Source organism: Panthera tigris, chromosome D2 (assembly GCF_018350195.1).
Source record: "Panthera tigris isolate Pti1 chromosome D2, P.tigris_Pti1_mat1.1, whole genome shotgun sequence".
Taxonomy (NCBI): domain Eukaryota; kingdom Metazoa; phylum Chordata; class Mammalia; order Carnivora; family Felidae; genus Panthera; species Panthera tigris.
In genome coordinates, this window is record NC_056670.1 from 1,402,255 (window position 1) to 1,423,117 (window position 20,863).

The 20,863-nt window shown below is 44.1% G+C and overlaps 1 protein-coding gene across 1 annotated transcript in view; it reads left to right on the forward strand.

The window, feature by feature from the left end:
* Positions 1-20,206, forward strand: part of ZWINT (ZW10 interacting kinetochore protein) — a 33,080-nt gene extending 12,874 nt beyond the window's left edge. Inside the window, exon 9 of the mRNA XM_042960811.1 lies at positions 19,615-20,206. The gene's annotated coding sequence lies outside the window, so the exon portion shown is untranslated. The remainder of the gene's footprint in view (positions 1-19,614) is intronic.
* Positions 20,207-20,863: the final 657 nt, after the last annotated feature.

Here is a 20,863-nt window from a genome sequence, read left to right on the forward strand (position 1 = left end):
TTCAACTATCCTTTCAATCCACGTACAAGATGTCTTTCCATTTGTTTGTGTATTCTTCAACTTCTTCCAGCAAGGTCTTGTATTTTTGAATGTACAGATTTTCACTTCCTTGATCAAATTTATTCCTAGGTATTTTATTGTTTTTGAAGCTATTGTGAATAGGATAGTTTTCTTTATTTCTTTTGTGGATGTTACATCATCAGTATATAGAGTTGCAACTGATTGTTGTATGTTGATTTTATATCCTGCAACTTTACTGAAGTTCCAACAGTTTTTTGGTAGAGTCTTTGGGATTTTGTATATACAAAATGAAATCATTCACAGATAATGACAGTTTTACTTTTTCTTTCCCAATTTGGATGCCTTTTATTTGTCTTGACTAAATGCTCTAGCTAGGACTTCATTACTGTATTGATTAAGAGGCGTGAGAGTGGGCATCCTTGTCTTTTTCTTGATCTCAGAGGAAAAACTTTCAATTTTTCTCTATTGAGTGTAATGTTAGCTATGGGTTTGTTATACGTGGCCTTTTATATGTCATGTTTCTTTGGTACCCAATCTGTTAAGAGTTTTATCATGAAAGGATGGTGCATTTTGTCAAATGCCCTTTCATCATCTATTGTGGTTATTCTGTGATTATTTAAATCTTTCATTCTGTTAATGTGCTGTATTACATTTATTGATTTGTATGTGTTTGAACCATCCTTGCATCCAGAGATAAATCCCACTTGGTCATGGTATATAATCATTTTTATGTTATTTAATGTGTTCTTGAATTTAGTTTGTCAATATTTTATTGACAATGTTTGCATCTATATTCATCATGGATGTTAGTCTTTAATTTTCCTTTCTTGTAGTGTTCTCTTCTGACTTTGGTTACATGGTAATTTTGGCTTCATAGAATCAATTTGGAGGTGTTCCCTGGTCTTTAATTTTTTTGGAACAGTGTGAGAAGACTTGGTGTTAATTCTTCTTTAATTTTGGTAGAATTCACCAGTGAAATCACCTGGTTCTGGAGTTTTCTGTGTTAGGTTTTTGATTACTGATTCAATTACTTTACTACTAGTTATTGGTCTGTTCAGATTTTCTGTTTCTTCCTTATTCAGTCTTTGCATACGCTGTGTTACTAGAAATTCATCCATTTCTTGTAGGTTATATTTGTTGGCATGTAATTGTTTATAGTAGTCTCTTAAGATCCTGTGTATTTCTGTAGTGTCAGTTGATTTCTAATTTTATTGGAGTCTTCTCCCTTTTTTAATTAGTCTAGCAAAAGGTTTGTCAATTTTATTTACCTTTTTGAAAAACCAGCTTTTAATTTCATTGATCCTTTCCATTGTTTTTCTGGTCTCTATTTCACTGATTTCTACTGTGATCATTATTATCTCCTTTCTGCTAACTGTGGACGTAATTTGTTCTTTTTCTAGTTCCTTGAGGTGTAAAATTAGGTTTTTATTTGAGATCTAATTAACAGATGCACATAACACTAAACTTTCCTCTCAGAGCTGCTTTTGTAGCATCCCATAAGATTTGATATATTTCCATTTTCCTTTGTTTCAAGATAATTTTTTATTTCCCTTTTGATGTTTCCTTTGACCCACTGGTTGTTCAGAAGTGTGTCGTTCAGTTTCCACATATTTGTAGAATTTCTACCTTTTCTCTTGTTGATTCCTACTTCATACCATTGTGGTGAGGAAGAAAAAAAAAAAAAACCTTGGTATGGTTTCAGTCTCCTTAAATTTGCTAAGATTTGTTTTGTGTCCTGTCACAATCTGGTCCACGTGCATTTGAGAAGAATGTGTATTCTGATGCTATTGGATGGAATGTTGTATCTGTGTGGGTTAAGTCATTTGGTATAAAGTGTGGTTCATTTCCAGTGTTTATTTTGTTGATTTTCTGTCTGGATCATCTATCCATAACTGACAGCAGAGTAGTGACGTTCACTACTATTTTTGTATTATCGTCTATTTCTCCCTTCATATCTGTTCGTATTTGCTTACCGTACTTAGGTGTCCCAGTGGTGGGTACCTATATGTTTATGATCATTTTATCTTCTTGATGTATTGACCGTCTTATCGTCATATAGCAGCCTTCTTTGTCTCTTGTCACTGTTTTTGGCTTGAAGTCTGTCTTGTCTGATGTAAGTATGGCTGCCCTCGCCGTATTTTTGATTTCCACTTGCACGGAGTATCTTCTTCCATCTCTTCACTTTGAGCCATTTGTGTGGAGAGCTGAAACGAGTCTCTTTTGGCGGCTTAGAGTTGGGTCTTATTATTTTTATCCGTTGAGTCACTCTGTGTCTTTTGACTGGATAATTCGGTCTCCTTACATTGGAGCGATTATTGATGTGTAAGGACTTGGAAACGCCATCTTACTGTTTTCCTTCTGGTTGTTTTCCACGGTAATGTGTTCAGTGCCCTCTTTTTCTAATGGTTTGTGAATCTAGATTGTTGCTTTGTGGTTACCATGAGGTTTATGTAAAACATCTCAGATAAAAGTTCTTTGATGCTGAAAGCAGCTTATCATCATTCCCCTGGAAAGGCTCCACCCTATTACTCCTCCTCTTTTATGTTTTTAATGTCACAGTTTACCTATTTTATGCTGTGAATTTATTACATTATAGAGTGTTTTCACTGTAGTTAAGTGGCCACGGTGCTTTTCCAATACAGAGTTAGTTTTCTAATTCTGGCTGTTTACTTCTCACCTACCCAAGTGCAGTGCACTGTCCTGCTTTCGTGTCACCGATTAGCACCTTTGCATTTCAGCTTGAAGAACTCCTGTTAGCATTTCTTGCAAGTCAACTCTTGTGGTTGGCAACCTTCCTCAGCTTTTATTTATCTGGGGATGCCTTTATTTCTCCTTCGTATCTGAAGGGTGGTTTTGCCACGTAAAGTATAGTTGGCTGGCCAGTTTTCTCTGTCAGCACTTTGAATGTGCCATTCCACTCTCTCCTGGCCCGTAGGGCTTCTGCTGAGAGCCTAACAGGGTTCTTTTTAAGGGTTACGTTCCCTGGCTGCCTTTAAGATTCTTTATCATTGGGGCGCCTGGGTGGCGCAGTCGGTTAAGCGTCCGACTTCAGCCAGGTCACGATGTCGCGGTCCGTGAGTTCGAGCCCCGCGTCAGGCTCTGGGCTGATGGCTCGGAGCCTGGAGCCTGTTTCCGATTCTGTGTCTCCCTCTCTCTCTGCCCCTCCCCCGTTCATGCTCTGTCTCTCTCTGTCCCAAAAGTAAATAAAAAACGTTGAAAAAAAAAAATTTAAAAAGAAAAAAAAAAAAAAGATTCTTTATCATTGAGGGGTGCCTGGATAGCTCAGTTTGTTAAGCATCTAACTTCGACTCAGGTCATGATCGCAGGGTTTGTGGGTTTGAGCCCCTGCGTCGGGCTCTGTGCTGACAGTTCGGAGCCTGGAGCCTGTTTTGGATTCTGTGTCTCCCTCTTTCTCTGTCCCTCCCTGCCTTGTGCTCGTGCTCTCTCTCTCTCTCTCTCTCTCTCTCTCTCAAATATAAATAAACATTAAAAAAATTTTAAAGAAAGATTCTTTATCGTTGATTTTCGACAGTTTCATTGTAATGTGTCTTGGAGGTCTTTTCACATTGAGATAATAGGGTGTTCTAGTAGTTTTGTGAGCCTGTGCCAATTTCTTCCCAGGTTTGGGAAGTTCCCAGCTATTAAGTAGACTGTCCCCTTCTCCTCTTGTCCTTCTGGTATACCAGTCACTCTTCTATTTGCCCTTTTGACCTTTCTGATGGAAACTGATGGCTCTTGTAGGGTTTCTGCCCTACTTTACAATCTTCGTTCGCCTCCTCATTGAGCTGCACTCTCTCTGTGTCCTCGAGGTGACTTGTTCTTTCTTCTGTCTGGAGCGATGCTTCCTTCCTCCCCTCCTTTATTGAATTCTTCAGTTCCAGAATTTGCTTGGTTCTGCCTTATAATGTTACTCTCTTTTGTAAAGAAGTGCTCTGTTCATTAATTTTGTTCCTGAGTTCACTGAATTACTGTTCTGAGTTTTCTTGGAGCTTGTTGAATTTCTTCATGACTGCTGTTCTGAATTTGTTATCGGATTGCAGTTTTCCATACCATTGAGTTGTGTTGCTGGAGGATTACTGTCTGTGACACCACGTGTCTGGGATCGTTCATAGTGTTGGGAGACATGCACTTGTGCTTCAGCCTCTGAAGTATCAGTCGCCGTCCTTAAGTAGGGTTTTCTGTTGACTGTGGATCTTACAGTTCAACGGTTTGGCCATTAGGAACCTTGTTTCTTTTGGAAGGTGGCTCTGTAGCTGGAGCGTGGTTTCTCCTTTGACTCCTCTGGCAGACGCGTGCGCACAGGGAGCTGGTGGCAGAGCCCGGGCAGTTGTGGGCTAGGCGCCTGGGGCTCTGGGGGTCCCTCTGGGCCTGGTGTGGTATCCTCCAGGGGCCCAGGGCCATCCTGCTGCTGACGTCCTGAAGCAGATGGCATGAGGCCCGTTTCTTCACGGCACTTTGCCACTGTCGTCTTCCTCTTTCCCTGTCCTGTCCCTCCCCCGGTCTTGGGTGGTCCTCAGACATGCAGGTGCTGCTGGAGACAGGGCCCCTCCTCGGCAGCCTGTATAGCTGCTGCGGGGGTCACTCTGCCCACGGGGGAGAAGGTGTGGCCTTTGCCTTGTAGTTCACCTGTCTCTAGACCTTGGTTCCCAGTCAACGAGAGCGCGATTTAAGGGAGATGTCTTTAAGTGACTCATCCATAAAATCAGTTTTTGTGGTCAGACAGGTTATAATATTTAATTTTAGTTTGGAAACTTAAGTTATAAAGCTGTTTAGTGTTGTGTTTTGTTTTTCCTGGCGAAGTATCTTGAGTGTCATATTTTTTAAGTGTACGTGCATTTACATAAATTCTAAACTGAAGGCAGGCATTGTTCTTTCTTTATAGCTTAATTTTATCTTGTGTTATTTCTTAAGGAGTCATTTATTTCAATCATGAAGTCACCCGGAAGCTACGGGAAACCTTCCTCACTTCATTGTAAGACTGATTGCTATCCATGGTCTGCTATTTTTTATCTGTGAATCTAGTTTACCTCTAAGGAAGCTGAATGGACAGCCTGGCTCATTTTAAATTTTGTATTAAGAACAGAGTGCACTCATTTTGTTCAATGTCAGGTGAAGCCTATCTAATATTTCCTAGATGGTTAAGTATATGAAATTATATATAATAAAAAATTATAGAAAAATTAAAAATCTGTCTTCCTCCAGGCATCTCTGTCCCCACAGAAGTATACATGCTTGGGAGGAATGTGGATGAACACTCTCCATCCTTGGGGCACCTGAGTGTCCCGGGGGTTGGGCATCTGATGCTTGATTTCTGCTCGAGTCATGATTCCCGGGTCACAGGCCCCACGCTCTGCATGGAGATTTGCTCTCTGCCCCTCCCCCTGTCTGTTTCTGGCTCTCTCTCAAAAATAAACATTAAAAAAGATTTTTAAAAAAGTAGTTGGAAGGTAAGAGACAAAAGCAAATAGATGTTTAAACTATTATCCATTTATTTTCATACTGATTTTGTCATCTTTTAGATTATCTTAGTGAAAATAGCAGTTTTGTCAGCATAAATTTTAATTTTTTTTATGTTTTATTTATTTTTGAGAGAAAGCACGGGAGGGACAGAGAGAGAAAGGGAGACACAGAAGCTGAAGACAGGCTCCAGGCTCTGAGCTAGCTGTCAGCACAGAGCCCCACACGGGGCTCGAACCCACAAACCGCGAGATCATGACCTGAGCCGAAGTCGGACATTTAACGACTGAGCCACCCAGGTGCCCCTGTGGTGTACAGTTTTAAATCAGGATTATTAGTTCATAGGTAATAGACATTTAATGGTTTTAGGCATTAACTAGTTACATCGCGTTGTTACCGATTATAGTATAAATAACTGAGGATCTGTGGTTTCACCTACAGAAACAAACCGACTGTAGCAGCAGCCAGGATATTCGGGGCCATCGAGCTCGGTTTCTTTCCACGGGTCACTGGCACATACAGTGACTCCCTGCAGTGACCCAGATGTGTTATCTGGGGAGACAGATAGCTAACCTTAAAGTGTGATGTGCAGTAAACTCATGTTGAGGTTTTTGTTGTTGTTGTTTGTTTTGTTTTGTTTTAACATTTATTCATTTTTGAGAGACAGAGACAGAACAGGAACGGGCAAGGGGCGGAGAGGGAGGGAGACACAGAATCCGAGGCAGGCTCCAGGCTCCAGGCTCCAGGCTCCGAGCTGTCGGCACAGAGCCCGTGGAGGGGCTCGAATTCATGAGCTGTGAGATACGACCTGAGCCGAAGTCAGACGCCCAAGCAACTGAGCCACCCAAGTGGCCCAGACGTGTTTTTTTTTAAATGTCGATTTCAGCTGTCTCTGAAGATTCCAGTTCCCAATCCCCTGTTCAGATTTTGCAAATTTGCCACCCCCCTCCCGTGATTATGACGCAGTGGATTTAGGGGCTGTTTCGTGAGAAACGCTGCATGATTCCCATGACGATCTTGGCACACTCGGCGCTACCGGCTTGCTGGGCTGGAGACCCGGAAGCCATGGACAGACCCGTTTTGAGCAGGACTGGGGAGGCGGGAGGGAAGGGAGGGCCTGGTCTCCAGGGACGGCTGGGGCCTGGTGGGATGACAGGACGCGGTGGTGGCAGGAGACGCAGCCTGAGGCCGAGGGGGTGGTCCTGAGGCAGTGGAACTTGTGCTGGAGGAGGTGTGACGGCGGGCTTGTGCGAGCGCAGTGTGTAACACACGCACCTGCGGAGTTGTGCAGGACGGGCACACCTCCTGATCGGGGAGTGCACGTTTCCGTCTCCGAAGAGCCGACTTGCCGGAGTTTGTCGTAGGCAGAAGTAGAACGTGATGAGATGGCCCCGGACCTGAAGCTCGTCTGCGCTGAGTGAGGCCCCACGGGTGCAGCCCGGCTGAGACGGGAGTCCAGGCCTGCCGGTGGCCCTGCCCAGGCCCCCACCGTGCTCCTGCGCCGAGCGAGGACAGAGCTGTGTCAGGTGGCAGGCACGTGATCCTGCTGGCCCCGCCGTCTGCATCCGCTCCTGGTGCCCGCCCGGGCAGGTGTCTGCGGTGACAGGATCGTGTGCCCGGAAACGGCCACTTGTCCCTTGTCACTCCACGCATCTTCCTCTTGGGAGACAAGCCTGCGGGCGGCACTGGAACGCTGGGCTCGGACGCCGCTGTGGCTCCTCACCTGGGGAGGCAGGTGCGCCCCCCCCCCCCCCCCCACCCCCGGAACCTTCAGCCCTGCCCCTTCAGGGCTGCAGATGCCTGCTCCTGGGAGCAGCCAGGAGCGCGTGGGGCCTCTGACGTCCCTGCGTCCCAGGGGAACCAAGCGGAGGGATGGCTGCACCCCACCCCTCCCGGCCGGGCCCTGCCCTGCAACCAGGTGTGTGATGTGCTCACCTGTCGCCTGGGGCCCCGGCGACACGTCCGAGTGACACACCAGTGACAGGCGCCTCGGGTCCCGGGCTTGCTCCGTCGCTGCGTCTCCCCCACGGTGACACAGGTATAGCCTCCCGGGGGGCTTGTGACCCTCTGCCCCGCGAGTTCCCTCCGACCGTCCCCAGGCCCACGTGCTGGGCCTGGACTCGGGGGCTCCTGGGAAGACTTCTGAAAGCTAAGAGCTCCTTCCTCCTTGCTCTGATTTCCGGAAGTCACGTGTCTCACCTGCGGTCCTGGTCCTGTTCTGTTTGATATTTCCTTTGTGATGAAGTCTCTGCCCACTCTGCGCTCCCCAGGCCTCAGCCAGCCCACACCGACTCCCCCTGCAGCCCGCATGGGTGGGGGGCTGAGAGCTGTTGGGGGGTGGTGGTGGTGAGGGTTCCGGGGGCGGCCCTTTGTCACAGACTCTTCCTGACCTCAGTGGTCTCCAAGACTTTCCCTATGAGCAACAGTATCTTTTAAAAAAATTAATGAATCTCAAATAATTGTCATCTTTTTGTTAAAAGTATAATTAGTAAAAGTGAAAATGTTGACTTTGAACAGTATGGTGTTTTAATCTGATCTCGGAGGATCTCCAGATGACTGAGTTGCCATGGCAACCTGTTAGCGGTGGAAATGCAAGAAAACTTTAAATATGAAATGTTTTGATCGTGTCTGTTCCTAATTGGTACTCTCTCCTCTCCGGTGTTTCCACTGATGTTTTCATAACACTTCAGTGGAGTACACATTTATCAGCATTTAGAAGTTGTTTTATAGACAGTGAAACTATCACAACTTTATGATTGTTACCTTAAAAATATGTAATATATTTGCGACGCTTTGACAAACCTTTTGAAAAGCTGTTCTTACCTCAGCAATCTTTGGCGCATCTCAGAGCAGAGCCCCAAGATTGCTCCTGTGACCTTCTGCACCCCGGGCCCGGTTCCACCTGGCACTCCCCATGTTTTAGGGAAATTATCGCTGACACTCTCTCTTCCTTATTTGTGTATTCTTACTACAGAATACACTGCCCCTCGCATTACAGGTACCTGAGAGTTGTTTCTTTCCTTATTCTTCTTATAACCTGTGAACCTTATTTCTCAGGGGCTCGGACTCGGTTCAAGCCAGGCACGGGTCAAGATATGTTTAAAATTGCACACGAATTAGGGCAGATGCAGCCTTGCAGGAAATCTCCAAATGAAGGAGAGAGGTTATTCGTACTACAACATAACATTTTGAAATATATAGATCTTGCAATTTTTAAAAAAATGTTTATTTTGAGAGAGAGACAGTCAAGGAGGGGCAGAGAGAGAATCCCAAGCAGGCTCCACGTTGTCAGTGCAGAGCCTGACGCGGGGCTTGAACTCGTGAACTGTGACTTCATGTCCTGAGCTGAGACCAAGAGTTGGATGCTTGACCGACTGACCCACCTAGGCGTCTCAGATGTTGGAATTTTTTTATGGTGGAAAAGCATACATGACAAAATTTGCCATTCTAACTACAAGTGTACAATTAAGTGGCATTTAGTGCAGTCACACTGTTGTACAACAGTCACCACTGTCTGCCTCCAGAACTTTTTCATGTTCCCAGACCGAAACTCCTTACCCAGTAACAGTATGCCAGCCCCTGACAACCACCATCTACTTTGTGTCTATGAATTTATGAGACTTATTATGAGACTTAATATATTTAGAGTTATTATGAGACTGAATATAAGTAGAATCCCACAACACTTGTTCCTCTGTGGCTGGCTTACTTTTAGCACGGTATTTTCAATGTCAAATTTTTCTTCATTCAGTCTGAATAACATTCTCCTCCTGTATGTATGTATCACATTTTGTGTGTTTGTTCATTCATCAGTGGGCACTTAGGTTGCTTCACGTTTAGGCTCTTTTGAACAACGTTGCTATGAATGTGTATGTACAAATATCCATAGGAGTCCCTGTGTTCACTTCTTCTGAAATTCCAGAAGTGGAATTGCTGGATAATAAGGTAATCCTAAGCTCAATTTTTGGAGAAACTACCATACTGTTTTCCACAGTGGGTGCACCATCTTACGTTTCCACCAGCTATGCACAGAGGTTCCAGTTATGCTACATCTTCACCAAAACTTGTTACTTTCTAGCTTTTTTTGTTGTTTTTGATAATAGCCACACTAATGGGTATGAAGTAGTATCTCATGGTTTTGATGTGCGTTTCCCCATCAATTACCAGTGACCAGTGTCGAGCATCTTTTCATATACTAACTAGTTGGTCATTTTTTAGGTGAAATGTCTGTTCAGTCCTGTGACTGTTTTTTAATCAGGTCATTTGATTTTTTTGCTGCTGAATTGTAGGAGCTCTGTATTTTCTATATTAATCTCTTATTGGATATATGATATGCAGATATGTTCTCCCATTCCATGAGTCACCTTTTTGCTCTATTACAGCCATTGATGCACAAATATATTTTTTCTTTAATGTATATTTATTTTAAGAGAGAGAGCAGGGTAGGAGCAGAGAGAAAGGGAGCGAGAGAGAGAATCTGTGCTGACAGCACAGAGCCTGATGAGGGGCTCGATCTCATGAACCATGAGATCATGATCTGCGCTGAAATCAAAAGTCAGATGCTTCACTGACTGAGCCACCCAGGTGTCCTGATGCACCTTTTTAAAAAATATTTTAATATTAAGTGTTTTTAATTTTGATAAAATCCAACTTACCTAATTTTTTGTTGTTGCCTTGATTTTGGTGTCCTATCCAAGAAAACAGTACCAAATCAAATGTAGTGAAGCTTTCCCTCTGTGTTTTCTTCTAAAAGTTTCAGAGTTTAATTAGTTCTTAGATTTGAGCCTTTGATCCACTTTGAGTCAGTTTGTATATGGTATAAGTAAGAGTCTAACTTCATCCTTCTGCACACAAGTATCTGGTTTTCCAACACCATTTGTTGAAAAGGGCCCTTTTCCCATCGAATGGTCATGGTACCATTGTCCAATATTTTACCATACATGTGAGGATTTATTATATTTTTGGTAACATTACTGAATTTGTTTATTCTTTTTTTTTTTTTTTTGGTGTGGAATATTTAGGGTTTTCTGCCTGTAAGATCGTGTTATCTGTGAACAAAAATAATTTTATTTCTTCCTCTTTTATTTGGATGCCTCTTACTTCTTTTTCTTGTCTAGTTGCTCTGGCTAGGACCTCCATTACTATGTTGAATAAAAGCAGAAAGAGGGGATCCTTGCCTTGTTCCTGATCTTAGAGGAAAAACTTTCAGATTTTTACTTTTGAATTTGGTGGTTACCATGCATTTTTCATATATTACCTTTATTTTGTTAGAGGGTTTTCTTCTAGTTTGTTGAGTGCTTTTATCATGAAGGAGTGTTTTATTTTGTCAAGAGCTTTTTTTTTTTTTAATCAATTGAGATAATCATTTTTTTTATTCCATTCTGTTAATGTGGTTTATGTCATTGTTTGATTTTCATATGTTAAACCATTTTTGCATTCCAGGAGTAAATCCTACTTGGTTTTGTGAATAGTTCTCTTAATATATAATTTGAATTTTGGTTTGATGGTATTTTGTTGAAGATTCTTGCATCGATGTTCATGAGAAATAATTGTCTGTAGGTTTGTTGTTACTGTTTTTCTTTGTCTCACTTTGATATCAGAGTAATGCTAGCTGCATAGAATGAATTAGGAAGTTGTCTTAGTTCAGGCTGCTGTAACAAAAATACCATGAACTGGTGGCTTATAAGCAACAGAAATTTATTTTTCACAGTTGTTGAGACTGAAGAATCCAAGATCAAGGTGCCGGAAGATTCAGTGTCTGGCAAGGACCCTCTTTCTCATTCATACCCCTGACCTCATTAGGTCCTTACATGATAGAAGGATGAGGGAGCTCTGTGGGTTCTCTTGTATAAGGGCGAGAATCCCATTCCTGAGGTCTCCATCATCATGACCTAATCGCCTTTCAAAGACCCCAACTTTTAATATCATCACTTTGGATGTTAAGATTTCAACATATGAATTCTAGGAGGACACAAACAATCTCTAGCAGAAGTGTTTCCTCCTCTTCAATGTTTTGGAAGAATTTGAAAAGGATTGGCTTAATTCCTTTTTATTTTTTTATTTTTATTTTTTTAATTTTTTTTTTTCAACGTTTTTTATTTATTTTTGGGACAGAGAGAGACAGAGCATGAACGGGGGAGGGGCAGAGAGAGAGGGAGACACAGAATCCGAAGCAGGCTCCAGGCTCTGAGCCATCAGCCCAGAGCCTGACGTGGGGCTCGAACTCACGGACCGCGAGATCGTGACCTGGCTAAAGTCGGACGCTTAACCGACTGCGCAACCCAGGCGCCCCGCTTAATTCCTTTTTAAATGTTTGGCAGAATTCATTGGAGACACTGGGCTGGGCTTTTCTTTGTTGGGAGGTTTTGATTACTGATTCAATCAACCTGTTAGTTAGAGATTTATTCAGATTTATCTCTTAACGATTCAGTCTTGGTAGAGTGTGTGTGTGTGTATTTTAATGTTTAAGGGAGGGAAGTAGGGCCTGGAACATCTCAGTCCCCCATCTGGCTTATACCTCTGTCTGTTGCACTCTGTTTACATTGTGTTCTGTCCTGGAAATCATCGGCAGCAGCACTTACTGTTCATGCAGTAAGAGCTTCCTTCTTTTCCAGCCAGCTGTTCCCTCTCACTTTTGCATGTGGCGTACATATGGTTACACCACTGAAATTGATGACTAGGACGTATCAGTTCCCTTGCTGTGATTGAAGACTGTATTTCACCCTGAAGGCACATGTCTTAGTGCAGGGGGTGGTGACTCTGCTTTCGAGAAGCATGGATTCATGTTCCAAACCTGGTGAATAACAACACTAGTGTTTTGGAGACTCGGTCATCTTATCTGTAAAATGAGAATGTTAAAGTAAATGTTTTTTAAAGGCTCTGTTTTATCTAACTCTATGGTTTTATAGTGTAGAAGATAGTAATTTAAAATTTGATACAGTATAAGTGAGCATGAGAAGTTTTCTGTGTACCTACTCAGGACACAGCTACCTGGAGCACTTTGGATTAGGTCAACAGGCAGCCCTTATGAAAATAGTGAAGAGGGCACTGGAACAAGTTACTGGGACCTAAGGAAACAGAATCCGATTCTTAAATCAATATGCACCTGCCCCAGCCTTTCACAGAGTGTTACAGGTTGTCTGTGAACTTTTCCCTGAGGGTAAAACAGACCCATCTCTGGACATTTTCCTGGAGGAAAGGCTCATTGTTGGCAGGGAGCATCTTTGGAGAATAATACTATATGATACACCTCAACTATCCTTTGATTCTGGCCTAGGAGAATATGGCTCAAATTCTTTGATAAATAAGGTTATAAGAATATGGCAGAAAAAGCCGTAATATAAGAAAATATGGAAGGAATGTAACCTAAGAAAATATGGAAGGAAAAAAAAAAAAACAGTGAACAACTGTTGCAGACTTTGAGGCTGGAGTAATCTCTTGTCCAGCAAGAGATCGGGTGCAGAATTAACTGTGAGGGAGGCTAATGTCCAGGAGGAAACAAGGGAGGAAGCGTCCTTGCTCCGTCTTTATTAGGATCAGAAGGCTTACAAGCGTGATGGACATGCACAAAGAGACAGTGAAACCGTGAACATTAACTCTTGTGTGAGGGAAAGGGGGTTACGAAGATATGCGGTGTTAGGGGTTTGGGTCAGTCCAAAACAAAATCCTGGCGCGGGGCACATGGCTGTTTACAGCAGGCACCAGGCGCGTATCTGTTCATCTTAACTGGTCTAGGGGCTAAGACAGATGGTGCCTGCTACTGCAGGGTCAACAAGGCTCCTTTCTTTCACTAATTAGCTCCTGGAAGTTTCACCTTGCTGTGGTGGTATGCCCTGTTTTATCTGTTTACCTATTCTGGAGGCTTTAGTCCTGTGGAAGCAGCTTTCTGCTTTTATACCATGCTGAGGCACTTTTGCCCTGTTTATCTATTCTCGGGCGCTTTTGTCCTGGGCCTTGTTAACCGATTGGTGCAAGCTCAGGGAATTCCTTAACTTACTCACCACAAACAACTTCAGGGTCACTAGAAAAATAAACTAGGCTCATAAAGGTGGAAGGAACTCAATGGTATTCAAATGCAAGAACCATCCAGAAAACTCACAAACTGGCCCTTCAATTCCCAGAGAAAATAAGTTTGCCTTAATATTGCTTACTGCCGAAAAAAAATTATTATTGGTTATTTTAGGACTTGAGGCCTGTGTAACACTGCCATGAAGAAAATTTGTGTACAAAAGGAGATTCTTCTTTATTTTCGGAAATCATAGCATGGAAAATAGAACACAGAATATACTTGAAGAGGCTTCTAAAAGGAAACAAAATTCTATAAATAGTTTACTTTCCGTGTTAAAATGTAATGTTCATGAATAGTAGCCACAAATATTTCTTTTGATCAATATGCTGTTCTGTTTGCTTATAATTTATACATAATTGAAGGTTGTTACACTTTATAAATGTGTAATAGGTGTTGCCATTTATTTCCTTATCCTATTAAAACGTGAAATGCCACTATCTTCTGTTATTTTCAGATAGTTCTTTAGCTCATGTTTTCACGCATGTGGCACCGTTGGTTATGTCACTTCTGCTCATTAATGTCAGCAACGATAGAGAAAAGAGAACTGAAGTATAAATGCTGAAGTATAAATGCTGAATCCATCATTCATTCAGAAATGAATTCTATCATTTGCATAAGTTGGATTCAGGCAAAATACAAGAGACCCAAGTGTGAGAAAGTATGGTCGTGTCCTTCTGCTGGTAGCCTTCCGACCCCGGTGGGGTGTCCTTCCGCCTCCATCCTGCCGCCCACCAGGGGTTTCCTTCCGCCTCTGACCTTCCGGCCCCCGTGGGGTATCCTTCCGGTGCCGTCCTTCCACCCCTGCGGGGTGTCCTTCTGCCTCTGTCCTTTCGGCCCCAGTGGGGTGTCCTTTTGGCCCCATCCTTCTGAGCCCCCATGGGGTGTCCTTCTGGCTTCGTCCTGGCTCCCCCGTGAGACGTAGCTGATGCAGACACTTGAGGGAGAGGACCCTGGGAAGCAGGCAGAGTAGGAGGCACCAGGAATCAGTCGGCCCACCAGGGCAACACATTGCCCTGGTGGAACCTGCCTCCTGCACCTATTTTGGAACTTTGGAGACTTGAAACCTTACAACTTGCAGGGGATGGCTTAGATGATGCCTTGCGATTCATTTCAGTCAATTTCATCTCTAAGCTCAGCAACTTCTGCTTTTGCTGAAGCCCAAGCCGTGGGGCAAACAGTCGTGCGCGTGCGCCCGGAGTAGCTTGCCCCCAGCTGGCAGGAAGTCAGGGTGAGCAGTCAGAACCTGCCCTCCAAATATCCACAGTCTTGTTCTGATCCCTGAATGCTGCCTTGGACTATATCCTGGATGTCTGAATAAGACCTACTCGTCCCCCTGGGACTCACAAGTGACTGGGCAGCCTGGTTGAAGCCGGTGCATGGGTTGGCCTCATCTTGCTGCTGGAAGTACTATTGATAATAGCCATAATTATACTCTGTGCAGGACAAATTAAATATCTTTAGCCCGACTCTCTGTTGGTCAGATTGATCAGGATGACAGATGGAGCTGTATACTCATGTGAAGAAATATTCAAGTTCCGCCAGGAATGTGCAGGGTCAGATATTGGGGCAGGCAAACAGCCCTTGCCTGAGCATCACTGCTGGGCATGGCAAGAATGCACAGTCCGACCACCCTGCCTGGGCGATTTCTCAGGGTTGTATGTGCAGCCAGCCACCTTGAGGAAGGAAGTGGCCTCTCTAGGAGAAAGTGGGTTTGTTCGCTGTCTTCTGTAAAAGATGACCCCCATGGCCTCCCGTGGCCTGTGCTCCTCCGATGTGACAAACCCACTGTATGTGTAGCTCACACTAGGGCCCTCCACGTTGGCCCCGTGGGACTGGGCCCCGAGGAGCGGGATGCTTTTGCTACTCAGTGTGCTGTGAGTAATAAAGTTTTTTGTCTCTGGGAAAAAACATCCTATCCAATAGAAGCCTGAAAAGAAAAATAAATACGTAGTAAAGGAATGTATAAAATAAGATAGAAATTAGTCCAGATAACTGCTAATAAAAAATTTACATAGACTAAATATACTTGATAAGATGCAGCAGTTTGAGAAGGAATTTTAAAATGATCTGTGACGTATACCAGAGACACTGCTATTAGAGGGCAGGACAAGTGATGAAGATCCTGGAGCGGTCCGGCATCAAACAAATAATTAGGCTGCAGCTGTAACATTTTAATATACACCAAGTATCTTGCTATATTAATATTTGTAAGCTCTCATCAAACTCGAAACAGTTGATCTTGTTAGAATGCCGCCAGATGGGATCCATATTGATCTTATTTAAGGTTTACAACAAACTCGAAAACCAGGTGTTTTTAAAAAGCAGAGAATGGAGCTGTGAACATTCGAGTAATTTCTCAAGAGCTTGCCTAGAACATGTGGCCCAACTAGGACTCAGTCTGCGTGTTTGGTTCCTTCTTTCCTTCCCTTCTCCACCCCTCCTCTCCTCCCTCCTTCTGTCCTTTTCTTTCTTCCTATCCTATTCCTAACTCCAAAGCTGTTACGCTTTCGGATCTGTCTTTGAGTCTCTTATTCATACGCTAGTTACGAGTAACTTAATAAATATGAGATCATTTGGCAGCTGCCTAGGATGTTATGATAAATAGAAAAGGCCGCATTACATGTTAGCTTTGGAGACCTGACCAAATTATTCCAACCTATTCTCTGTGGTGTTCTACCCTCACCGTTTCTTAAATAACAAGATTATCTAATGTCAGAAGCGCTGCGTCCTTTGCAGTGGTCTTGGAAGGTATGTGTAGGGGGAAGGAGGAGGCTAGAAGGCCTAAAGAATGTGCTACTGTACTTGTGACGAGGGAGTCCTTTGTTCTCTGGGTCCTGTAGCTCTGGTGACAGTTTTCCCTTTCACACCCTAATGCCAGTGACTACAGAGAAGAGTGTGCTTTCTACTATGTGATCCCCTTTGCGGGTGGTGGGTGGGAAATAAGGGATAAAGGGGCCTGTTGCACGTGCAAGACGGTGGGCACATTGCACCCGCTCAGGAAGTCATGGGGCATGAACAGAAGAGCCGCCAGTTGCAGAAACGTGGCAGAAGCACAGCGGCACCTTGTTCTTTGTTCGTTTTTCTGCTGTTACAGCTTCAAGGCGACTCCCTCTGGGGCCCTGCTCTGCGCTTTGGAGGCTTAAGTTTGGTGGCCCTTTTTACCAGTTTGCACCCCGTTCTCCTCAGGCGACCGCTCACACTGTGAACCCCGGTGCCCGTATCACGGCACCTATTAGTGTCTGTGACCAGAGAGCACACAGACTGATACGCCCTCGAACTCTATGTAAACTGTAGAACATGCAAATTAGATAACTCGCTCGTGCAAGATGACTTTTTAACTCTCAAAAGACTAATGTACACAAAATGTAAAAAAGGACAGTTAAGCAAATGCCAATTAAAGCATCCTCTGAAGACCAGCAGCATCCGCAGGGAACTTCTTAGAATATTCTGAGTTCCCGCCCCCGATTACTGAGTGAAGGCCGTTAGTCTGTGGGATTTTTCTAAATGTTGATTTTATTTATTGAGAGAGAGAGTGAGGATGAGCAGGGGACGGGCAGAGAGAGAGGGAGAGAGAGAAAAATTCCCATGCAGGCCTCGCACTGCCAGCACAGAGCCCGACACAGAGCTCGAACTCATGAACCATGAGATCATGACCTGAGCCAAAATCAAAGAGTCGTTTGCTTCACCGACTGAGCCCCCCAGGCACCCCACGTGAATCTCTGTTTAATAAATACTCCAGATAATGTTAATGCAAAATAAAATGTGTGAACCAGTGACATTTATTTATTTATTTATTTATTTATTTATTTATTTTCTGTAGTGACATGACAGGTAAGACTTCTTTGGACTCTTAATTTTATTTTATTTTTATTTTTTTTAAGATTATTTATTTATTTATTTATTTTAACATTTATTTATTTTTGAGACAGAGAGAGACAGAGCATGAACGGGGGAGGGTCAGAGAGAGAGGGAGACACAGAATCTGAAACAGGCTCCAGGCTCTGAGCTGTCAGCCCAGAGCCCGACGTGGGGCTCGAACTCGCAGACCGCGAGATCGCGACCTGAGCCGAAGTCGGCCGCTTAACCGACTGAGCCACCCAGGCACCCCTGGACTCTTAATTTTAAAAGAGTGAAGAAATAATTTCCAAGTAGTTCAGTGTTGGGTTACTGGTATAGAGGAGGAATTAATTTTGTAATAGAGCAGACCGACAAAAGTTGTGAGGATTCGGTAATATACTTGTGCCACTTGGATATGACATTCTGTAAATGTCAATCATCACGGAATTCTAACATGCCCACTTTTACATTTTAATATCTTCACAATCATGTGAGTCTTACAACCAATGCAATTAGAAGTATTGCGCTGATGAATTAACAGCTGTCCTCTGGCTTGGTTAAGAGTGAAAAATCGACTGCATGTTGCATATGCATGCCATGTCAGTGTTTTCACGTTCTGTCTGTCTCGTCCCTGGAACACAGTCAAACTCTGATTTGTTCAGGTCTTAGCTCTGTCGTGAACTTACTGTCCTCCTTAGTGATCCCCTGAGGTTATGTGAGCGACCGTCTTCATCCGTGAACTAGGCCGTCAGAACCGCACTGTCCTCATCTATATGCTGGGGGAACCAAAGGTCTCTCCAACTCTAACGTTCTGTGGTTTCAATGAAATACTATTAGAAATAAGATCAATTCACAGTGGTGGATGTAGACAGTTAAGGTTGCAGAACTGAACGGGATAAGAATGTCAGGAAGCAATGATTTTGCACAATAAAGAGCTTTCTGGCCTGGACAGAAAGGATGCAAGAGGAGGAAATATGATGACCCTAACAAAAATAATCCCGACTGGAGGGGCACCTAGGTGGTGCAGTCGCTTGGGCATCCGACTTCGGCTCAGGTCATGATCTCACACTTTGTGGGTTCAAGCCCTGTGTCGGGCTCTGTGCTGGCAGCTCAGAGCCTGGAGCCCACTTCAGATTGTGCCCCCCTCTCTCTGCCCCTCCCCTGCTCACGCGCTGTCTCTGTCTCCCAAAAATAAATAAACATTAAAAAAAATAAAATCCCGATCTATTCCCTTTGTCACACATGGAGAGACCTGGGATCATGTTTCCAGGACAGAATGTGCCCCAGGGGAGGTAATTCCTGTGCACCTGTGGGTCCTCAGAAGAGCCAAGAGAGATCACCTTCTTGATCATGGAAGAATTAGGGGATGAGCATGAAGGCTGGGGGACACACCAGACGGCTTGGGCCACTTCCAGCCTTCAGAGCTGCCAAGAGTGTCAGCAAAACTGGGGGACTTAATAAGGGGGCGAGTATACTTACAAGTCCCGCACACCTATTTGGAAACAGGAATAAAGCGATAGTGCTGTGCTCTTAATTTTGTTTCCCAACATGCCGTGTGGTCAAACATGTTTGTCTCCTATTCCAGATATTCCTTAAAGTGCTGGAGGCAAAAGTAAGTCCCCTCAGATACAGTCATAGCGTAAATTGTCTTTGGCTCAAGCAGACCACCTGCCATAAGGGTCTGAGCACATGTAATTCGGGAGGCGGTTCTCTGGAGCTTTGGCCTTGAGTGTGGAAAGCACGGGAGAGGGAAAGGAGGGAGGCCCTTCCTGCACTGCCGCTGCAGGTGATCAGGGCACCACCGCTCGCATCTCTGGGCCAGCGTGTAAAACGTGTACGGTGTGCCAGGCGGCAGGAAAGCCAGGCTGGATATGTGTTTGCCGGTCGTCCTGCGTTCGGGTTGCTCAGAGGATGACCCTCCTGGTCCTTTCTCCGCTTGCACAGTGTGTTCAGCTGCCAGAGTTCCGTACAAGACAAGGCAGCGCTAGAGCAGAGCGAGCAGGGCACCAGCGGCTTCTGCGGCCCCCTCTCGGCACCCCATGCCCGCCTTGGTCTCACGTTCTGCTCCTCAGGGCTCATCCTTGCTTTAGCAAGGTCACAGCCACTCAGGATTGTACTACACACCTACAAAAACTCTTTGTTTTTAAATAATAATTGTAAAATCACATGCACTGTTAAGAAATAACACGGAGTTCTCGTATTGCACTCAGGTTTTCCCTTTTGTACCACAGATTCCAGATTTACCGCAACCAGCATCAACACACGTGACGATCTAGGTTGCCCGCTCCGCAAAGTGATCAAGATATTCGTGTGTACGGACATCTGGGTTCTGTGCTCCCAGACCGTGATTCCTACAGTTGCCCACTGAAGGTCTTCGCAGAGGCTGGATGGCCCAGGAGGGACCCCAGTGAATCTCCTGAGCTCCGGATACACCCACCTTTGTCCTTGCTTGTCACAATCCCACCTCCCGACCGAAGGGTTAGTGGCTTCCGGTAGTAGAGTATTTTATCTCTTGGCCACCTGCCGGTCTACTGGCAGGAGAAACTCAAATAACCATTGGTTGTCATAGCTTTCTATTTGTCGAAATTCAAGTCTCTGCTACGAAGAATGTCCCCCACCCAGCCTTCCTCCAAGACAGAACCTGTTTACATAGACTGATTTAATAGGGGAGAGAAGTATAGATTATGCGCTGGATCCTGAGAATGATAATGAGATAGGTCACTCCTAACCACCACACCTTGGTTCCTTGACCCGTACATTTTAGCTTCAGATACAGATGTTCATGGATTGGGATAAATGGAAGAATAAATATCGTACGATATCCATGCTGCCCAACCAGTCTACAAATTGCATTCAATCTTTATCACAATCCCAAAAGCGTTTTTCGCAGAAATGAGAAAAAATTAGCGTTCTTATGAAACCACAAAAGATCGTGAATACCAAAGCAATCTTAAGAAGAACATGAGGTATCATGAGAAATCTAAAAAAGTCAAACTTGTAGAAACAGAGACTAGGATAGAGGTTGCCTGGCTGGGGAGGAGAGACATAGGGAGAAGTTGGCAAAAGGGCTCAGACTGTCAGTTACAAGACGAGTAAGGTCTCATGATCGAATATGCACGGATGACTGGAGTTCACATGATGGTGTTGCGTGATTGGAATCTGCTAACAGACTAGAACATAAGTGTTCTCCCCTTTGCACCCTTCCCCCCATAAAAAGGTCAATAGGTAGGATGATGGGTGTGTTCATCAACTTGGCGGGAATCCTTCCACAATGTACACGTGTATCAAATCATCACACGGTACACTTCAAATATATTACAATTTTATTTGTCAGTTATTTCTCAAAGCTGAACAAAAAGCAAACACAAAAAGAAGGAACAATGTTCAAAACTCTATTCTAGAAAACCGTATGTAAGGTCTCCAGAAAATTCATACTAAACATTTATAAATCCTATTTTTTTTTTGTGGAGAATTGGAATA